The sequence below is a fragment of the Callithrix jacchus genome, chromosome 15 (genome assembly GCF_049354715.1).
Source record: "Callithrix jacchus isolate 240 chromosome 15, calJac240_pri, whole genome shotgun sequence".
Taxonomy (NCBI): Eukaryota; Metazoa; Chordata; class Mammalia; order Primates; family Cebidae; genus Callithrix; species Callithrix jacchus.
This window is the reverse complement of record NC_133516.1, coordinates 76,250,896-76,258,657: the sequence shown is the minus strand read 5'-3', so window position 1 is coordinate 76,258,657 and position 7,762 is coordinate 76,250,896. Positions and strand designations below refer to the sequence as shown.

The following is a 7,762-nucleotide window of genomic DNA, read 5'->3' as shown; positions in this document are numbered from 1 at the left end:
CCCATATCCACAGGCAACCACCGATCTGCTTTTGGTCACTGTAGATTGGTTTGAACTTACTAAAATTCTTAATAAATGGAACCGCACAGTATGTGCTCTGTTTTTGTCTGGCTCTTTCACTTTGCATGGTTATTTTGAGATCCACCGTCATGGTGAGTATCAGTAGTCAATGCCTTCTGATTGTTGAGTGGTGTTTTGTTGCATGGATGGTCCAGTTTGTTTACCCATTTGCCTGTCGGTGGAGTTTTGGTTTGCTGAGAACAGGACTGTGAAGGGAAAGGATGGAAACCTGACAGCTCCAGGATTTGTGATTGCAGTGTTCTGAATCCCAGCGCACCCAGAAGGCCAAGGGCTGGCATTTGGAAAGTGTAAGGACGTGCTTGTCCACAAAGTAGCATGTCCCACATTGTGTTCTCCAGGAACCAGATTCTGTGTTAAAAAGTTTGGAAAATGTTCCCCCTTCTTGGAGGTTCACCTTCTATATGAGCTTATTAAAGGCTCCGAGCAAAGTCCTGCAGTAAGAAAAATCCAGTGTCCGATTATTAGACACTAATTAGACCATATAACCTCTTACTCCCTTTTGTCCCAGTATTAACTATATATCTCTTATGGAAGATGGTTTGATGGACATTGCCATGGACATTGCCATGGTGCTGTGGGCATGCTAGGGAGAGGTGTCTGCTTCCAGAAACATTCCAGAGTCCCAACATTCATCTAGGAAGTCTCATAGGCATTCACAAGTAATTCAAACGTATGAAACTGTAAAATATTTTAAGCACACAGAAGAGTGTTGAGAATGAAACAACAGACACTCATGTAAACAACACAGCTTTGTCAGCATTCTGCCTCTGTGTTTCAGAGTTGTGTGTGTGTGTGCTATTTAAAGAAGAAAACATCACTGATATAGTCAAAGTTCCCTGAGCATCTCTTCCCCATTTGACTACCCTTCCCTTCTCCTTAGCAAAAAACACCATCCTGAATTTGGTGTTTGTCATTTCTATGCATATCTTTATTCTTTTACTCCATATGCTTTTGTATCTCTAAATAGCATATAGTATTGTCCTGCATGGTGATATGGTTAGGTTTTGTGTCCCCACCCAAATCTCATCTTGAATTATAATCCGCATAATCCCCACAGGTCAAGGGAGAGAACAGGTGGAGGTAATTATATCATGGGGTGGTTTCCCCCATGCTGTTCTCGTGATAGTGAGTTCTCACAAGATCTGATGGTTGGTTTTCCAAGGGGCTCTTCCTGCTTCAATCAGCACGTCTCCTTCCTGTGCCTTGTGAAGAAGGTAGCTTCTTCCTTCCTCTTCACCTTTCACCATGACTGTGACTTTCCTGAGGCCTCCCCAGCCATGCTGATAACTGTGAGTCAAACTTCTTTCCTTTACAGATTACCCAGTCACAGGCATTTCTTTATAGCAGTGTGAAAATGGACTAATACACATGGTTTAAAATTACATAAATGATAATATATTATGTGTGGAATTCTCAACTTGCTTTTCTTAGCTGAACCTAGTTTTTAGATTTAATAGGAGTTCATTCATTTTAAGTGCAGCATAGTATTCCATTGAATAAATAGACCATGGTGTGGGCTTCATTGTCATGCTGGTGGATGTCTGGGCTGCTTCTCATTTTTCTCTACTATAAACAAGGCTGCAGTGACAGTTTTTATGCATATCTCCTTGTCACATGTGTGAGTTAGGCTAGGTCATAGGGTAGGGGTATCCGTAGCTCCACTTAGATATTGCCAAAAGGGTGGCAGTAATTTTTACTCTTATCTATAGTATAAGAGAGTTCTAATTTCTTTACATTATCACTAATGCTTGGTATTTCCAGATTTTAAATGGCAGAAAAATGCCTGGTCTACCGTAGGTACACAATAAATATGCACTGAAGGAAGTGAGGTGTTTTAGTCCACATCTCCCTGGCTACTACCAGTACCCATGTGTGTCTGCTGGTTACCACGCTTCTCTGCTGGGGGCTGCTCATCTATGTCTTTTATCCACTCCTTTGTTAGCTTGCTCGGCATTTCTTCTCTGATTTGTAGCAGTTCTTTACATATTCTGAAGAATAGTCTTCTGTACATAGCAAATAACTTTCCCAGTTTGCAGCTTGTTTTTTCATTTTGATAATTATGTCTTTTGTCTTACAGATGTTTTAAATTTTAATGTACTTGAAGTTCTCAATCTTTTCCTTTATAGTTTGTGATTTTTGTGTCTTCTTCAATAAATCTTTCCCCACTTCAAGTCATAAAGATATTATTCTATTTTTTCTATGAGCCATCTAGTTTTTCTTTACTGTCTAATTCTATAATGTACCAGGGCTTTTGATATTGTAAGATTTGAATTAAAAGTTTTATTTTACTTTTTTCTGAAGAGAGGACTATTTTAGTTTTCTATCACATGTTCCTGCTGCTCTGAAGTGTTACTTTTTTCCTTTTGTGTCTGAGCAGCGTCAGGGATTCCGTTCTGCCCTTTGGTTTATTTTCTTACTGTGCCAACACCTCACTATTTCAGTCACTAAAGCTTTGTAGTCCATCTTGATAACTGTTTTGGTGGGTCCCCCTGTGTTTTGTTCAGGAGTTTTATAGCTTTTCTTACTCTTTTATTCATCCACATAAATTTTAGGATTCATTTGTCATGTTTCTTAAAATTGGAATTTAGTTGAGATTAAATTTATAGATCAATTTGAGACAATTGCCATTTTTATGACATCGTGTCTTCTTCCCCATGAACAGAGTATATCTGTCTAATTTACTGTGGTCTTCTTTTATGATTTTCCATGAAGTCTTACAATTTTCTGCCCAAAGATTATATATATCTTTTGTTAGATTTCTTCTTAATTCTATTAATTTATTGCCGTTTATTTTTGGTGTCTTTTTAAAATGAAAAGCCATCTGTTGCTGCAGGACAGGGATAGAATTCATTGTGGTATTTTGATCCTGCGTCCAGCCACTTTGCTCAACTCTTGGATTTGCTGCACTGAGTTGTTTCTAGATTCTCTAGGACCTTCGGTTTAGATTCTTACAACTGGCGAATGCTGAAAATTTTTGTTTATTCTTTTCTAGTCTTCATACATTAAGTTTCTTTCTCTTGTCTTACTGCTAAGGCTTTTAGTACAGCTTGAAAAGCTGTGGTAGTAGTGGGTGTCTTTGTCATGCCCCTGACTTTTCCTGGAATGCTCCTACTGTTGCATCGTTAATCATGACTCTGTAGTGGGTTTTTTTCTTACACTTCGTATTATGCTAAGGAGTTCTTTTTATTCCTATTTTGTTAAAAGTCTTTGTCATGAATGGACATTAAATTATATTAAGTGACTATTCTACATCTATGCAGATGGTCTTATATTTTTTCCTTCAATTTATTCTATTGAGAATAAGTAAGTCAGTAGTTGTTTCTAATGCAAATATGCTTACATTACTGGAAGAGAGTTATTTTGGTCACATATGTGGAGATAAATATCTCGAGTTAGTTTATTCTTAATGGAAGTAAATGAACACCCATCAGATGAGAAGAAGCAAAGTCTATCCATTCGGAGCTCACCACGGCAAGGGAGCCATCTCTGTCACATATGTTTTGACAGAGACCCAAAGGCAGGGAGTGAGTAGGAAGTGTGAAGTGGGAAGCTTTACGGTGGAAAAGGGGGAAGGCCCAGTGTGCCCTGGTTGGAGGCTGTTGGCACAGAGAGGCTGTGGGCGGGCTGACTAGAAACAGAGCGTCCTATGCCATGTGGTTTGCTGGGAGGGCATGTTTGGCTTTCTCTTGTTGGTCCTAAGCTGGAAACATGGATACAAATTTGGGAAACCATCAGTTATTAGTCCAGTCCTGGCCACTTTGGGTGGATTATTACAGGCATATAACTTTCTCAATTTACAGCTTGGTTTTTTCATTTTGATAATGATGTCTGGAGAAAGTGGTCTGACTTCCTAGAGTCTGACTTGCAGAGCAGCCTGGCTTCCTGGCTCGTTGCTGCAGGCTGTGGGTCAGAGCTCTATTTTTTTTTTCTCTGAGAAAGAGCTTCACTCAGTTGCCCAGGCTGGAGTGCAGTGGTGTGATCTCGGCTCACTGCTACCTCTGCATCCTGGGTTCAAGTGATTCTCCTGCTTCAGCCTCCCTAGTAGATGGGATTACAGGCACCTGCCACCATGGCAGGCTAATTTCTTGTATTTTTAGTAGAGATGGGGTTTCACCATGTTGGCCAGGCTGGTCTGGAACTCCTGACCTTGGGCAACCTGCCTGCCTCGGCCTCCCAAAGTGCTGAGATTGCAGGCGTGATCCACCGTGGGCAGCCCTGAGCTCTATTTTTATGTATTGGCTGGCCATTGTTTGTCTGTAGATTCAGTCTCTCACCTTAGAGGAGCTGTTAGTTTCATCCTCATGTTCAAGGCCAAGGCTTTTGCTTTTGTTCCTGTAGGGACATCAGGATTGGCGATCCTCACATGCCCAAGTCCCCACCAACAGTGCTGCAGAGGCTGTTCCTTCTGCTCCTTTGTTTGTTGTTCCAGTTTTCAGTTTTTTTCTGGTTTCTAGATTTTGGCATTTTCCCGCCCCCATTTTTTTCTTTTACCAGTTTCCTGCCTTTAAAGGAGTATTTGTTATATTTTATCTACTATTTCTATGTGTTTGCAGCAGGGGAATTTTCAGGTTATCTAGTCTGCCAAGTTGCCAGTACTAGAAGTCTCCTGCATCTTTTAAAGTGGGAAGCATTTCATTCATTTGTCTCTCAAAAACATTCATTAACTGTGTCTTACAGAGGGTTCGAGCTGGCAGCCCTGAGCAAGATCTGGCCCTCAGTCATGTTCTTGATCGAAATGAAACTGAAAACAGTTTGCCAAAATTATGTTGTAAATGCTTCATGTAGACAATGTCCTCTCTGTTCCCTGGATATTTAGAACTTGCGGTAGATTGCTTGGGAAAAGAGCCCCAGTTATGCCCCTCGCACCTGTGCCCTGTGGTGCAGGGCCTCCCGTGCAATGCTGGCTCACCCTCTGGCTCTGGGCTGTCCTAGGACCTGCTACAGTGAGCAGACTGTGCCAGCTCCAGCATAGGCCACAAGAGGCACTGTTCATTTCCAGACTTGCTCTTGGGACTGCCCTGCTTCTGTGGGCGTCAGCCCGGGCTAGCCTGCTGGAGGACGAGAGACACGTGGAGCAAGACTACGTCACATCACTCTTGGCCACCATGCTGCGGTCCACAGGAGAATGAGCAAGCCCAGCTTAGCCAATGGAGCCTGCCCCGACCAAAGGACCCGCTGGTGAGCCCCACCCAGGTCGCTGTCTTGCAGAGTCACGAGCTAAACAGTTATTGTCTTAAGCTACTCATTTTGGGTGTGGCTTATTGCGTAGCAAAAGCATCCTTGCCTGCTTGTCACTGTGTCTGGGGCATCTGAGTTTGCGATCTGTGGCCTCTTGTATCCCATGCCTTGTCTGGGCCCTGGATGCCCAGCCTAGGGTGAGTGGCAGGAAGCACTCACGTCAAGTGTGACATTGGCCACCTGTATGTAGGGTGGTCCTGGCTGGCAGAGGGGTTGTTCACAGAGCTGCAGTGTGAGTTGCTGAGTCACCAAGGTGGGAAGACAAGTCCTGCAGCTTCAGGGACAAGAGGACAGATATGGAGGTGTCTGCAGAGAAACGTGTGAGGGGCCTCCACTCTGCCATGGAGGAACAGGGTTGGGAAGCTGGACCCAGAGTGTGGGGTAGTTGGAAAGGGGTTCTCGCCACAGGTGGGGCATGAACTTCCTGTGTGAGTTGGGAAGTCCTGTCATTTGTTGGACCCAAATTTTCCCATCAAACAACAAAGGGGACTGGGATGAGATGGCAGCACCAGCTCAGGAGGCCCAGGGAGCATACACTAGAGAGCACCTGCAGGCTCAGGTGTCCTGTGTCCTGAGGGCCCTCCCTGTTCAGGGCTGGAGGGGTCTGATTGGTCCAGAGCTTAGGTCTGCCCCTCCTCTGCCCTCCTCTGCTGGCCTCTCTGCCCCTACCCTATGGCCTGGTCCTGGAAACATGGAGTCCCTGCATGGAGCCCCTGGGATATGGGAAGCACCCAAAGCTTTGGCTTTTGGTGGTGGTTCAAGCATTTCTTCTCTTTTTATAGTGACCTGGGAAGATGGGCACATTTCAGAAGCACAGGGACTCATTCTGGCATTCTGGAATTCAGATTTCAGGAGCCCATTCCAGGACGAGCACTTTGGAACATTATCAGTCAGACGGAGTTGGTGGGAAGACGCCACACTCAAGGGGCAGCTTTCTGGCAAGACAGAAATCTACCTCAAAGCTATTTAAGAAGAAAGAGTTATTCATATTGGTTTGAGTTTTTTACAATCCAAGGGTAGATGTTGTCAGACTGCAGGCTGCAAAGACGTTCCGGTGCTGAACAGGTGCTGCTGAGCACACATCTCCCGCACGGCTCAGCACTGCCCCTCCTCTCCCGTGTTGCCGCTGAGTTGGTGTCGGCAGCTCCAGGAGCACAGGAGAGTAGGAGGAGAGTCTCCTCTGTGCAGCGATTGAGAGAAGCATTCCCGGGGATGAGTGTGGGTCCTGTACCCACCCTTGAATTATGACTCGTGACCAAGGGGACAGAAGAAGCTTGACTTGAGCCACCGGGCTGAGAGTGAAGGGGCATTTTAGGGGAGATGGGGCTGGTGGAAAGGACAGGTGTCCATTCCTGGGGCTCATCAAGTCCTCCTGATTCCTGTGTTATGTCCGTCCTGGCTCTGGTGGGAAGAGAGGAGGGACAGGGTGCAGGCTGGTCCCTGCCAGGAGAAGAAGAGCAGTCTCATGATGTTGGAGTGGCCTTCCTGGGGAGGAGCTTTATGTGAGCTGCGAAACCAGCCTGGACATCTGACTGCAGCCCTGCTCTGGCATACCCCCTCCCATCCACCTCTCCCAAGGAAGCTTGGAAAAGCACACACCTGATCTCCAGCTTAAATCCCCTAGTGCTGCCCACCACCACCAGCTGCCTCCAAGGTAAAGATCAGCCCTCTGAAATAAGACTGGGGATCCACCTTTGGCTACTTTGCTTATTAACTGTAAGAGGTTTCACCCAGCTGAGCACATCTCCAGGCCAGAACCTTGCTGGTGGGCAAAGGAGAAGAGGAAGACCCTGGATTGGAGCCAACCCATCCAGGTTCCAGTACTGCCCCCAGATAGCTGGCCCTGCACAGCCGTGTATCTTCGCACCAGGTGGGTCCATGCATTTCGGATACGTCAACCCATCCAACTCACATGCCAGCCCTGAGGTGCATGCCAGGCAGGGGAGCTGAGTGGACCCCCGAATGTCCTGAAGTCAGAGAGAAGCAGAGCCAGGCTGTGGACCCAGGAGTTTAGTCCAGAGCCCATGCTCAGAGTCAAGCTGATGTGATGGCTCTATGCATTTGCTGACAGCCTGGTGAGTTGGGGCCTTGGGAAGTCACCCATCTCTGGGCCTCAGTGCTCTCACCTGTACAAGGTCCACTGAAACTGGGTCCCAGCTCTTCAGCCCAGAACTCGGGAGTGCCAGAGAGTCCTGTGGGCTGAACCAAGGTGGGTTGAGTCCATTCACAAATGCCACAAACAATGATTAAGCACCTGTCATGCACTGGCCCGTGTCCTAGGGGCAGGAAGTAAAGCCCTCAGGAAGCAGACAGACAGCCTGGTGGGAAGACGGTAGGCAAGGAGCCATCTGAGAGCATAAGGGTTGTGAAGACAGGAGGCAGGGTACTGGGGGTGGGGCGTGGCCTGGGGGCCCTGGAGAAGCTGATGTTTCAGCTGAGCCTC

The 7,762-nt window shown here is 46.2% G+C and overlaps 1 protein-coding gene across 3 annotated transcripts in view; it reads left to right on the top strand.

The window, feature by feature from the left end:
• Positions 1 to 6,447: 6,447 nt before the first annotated feature.
• The window catches only part of PRR23E (PRR23 family member E), an 88,577-nt gene continuing 87,262 nt past the window's right edge, over positions 6,448 to 7,762 (top strand). Inside the window, exon 1 of one of the 3 annotated variants that reach the window (XR_013527571.1) lies at positions 6,448 to 7,394. The gene's annotated coding sequence lies outside the window, so the exon portion shown is untranslated. Of the gene's footprint in view, positions 7,529 to 7,762 lie in introns of all 3 variants that reach the window. The other 2 variants (XR_013527572.1, XR_013527573.1) reach the window with 2 other exon arrangements.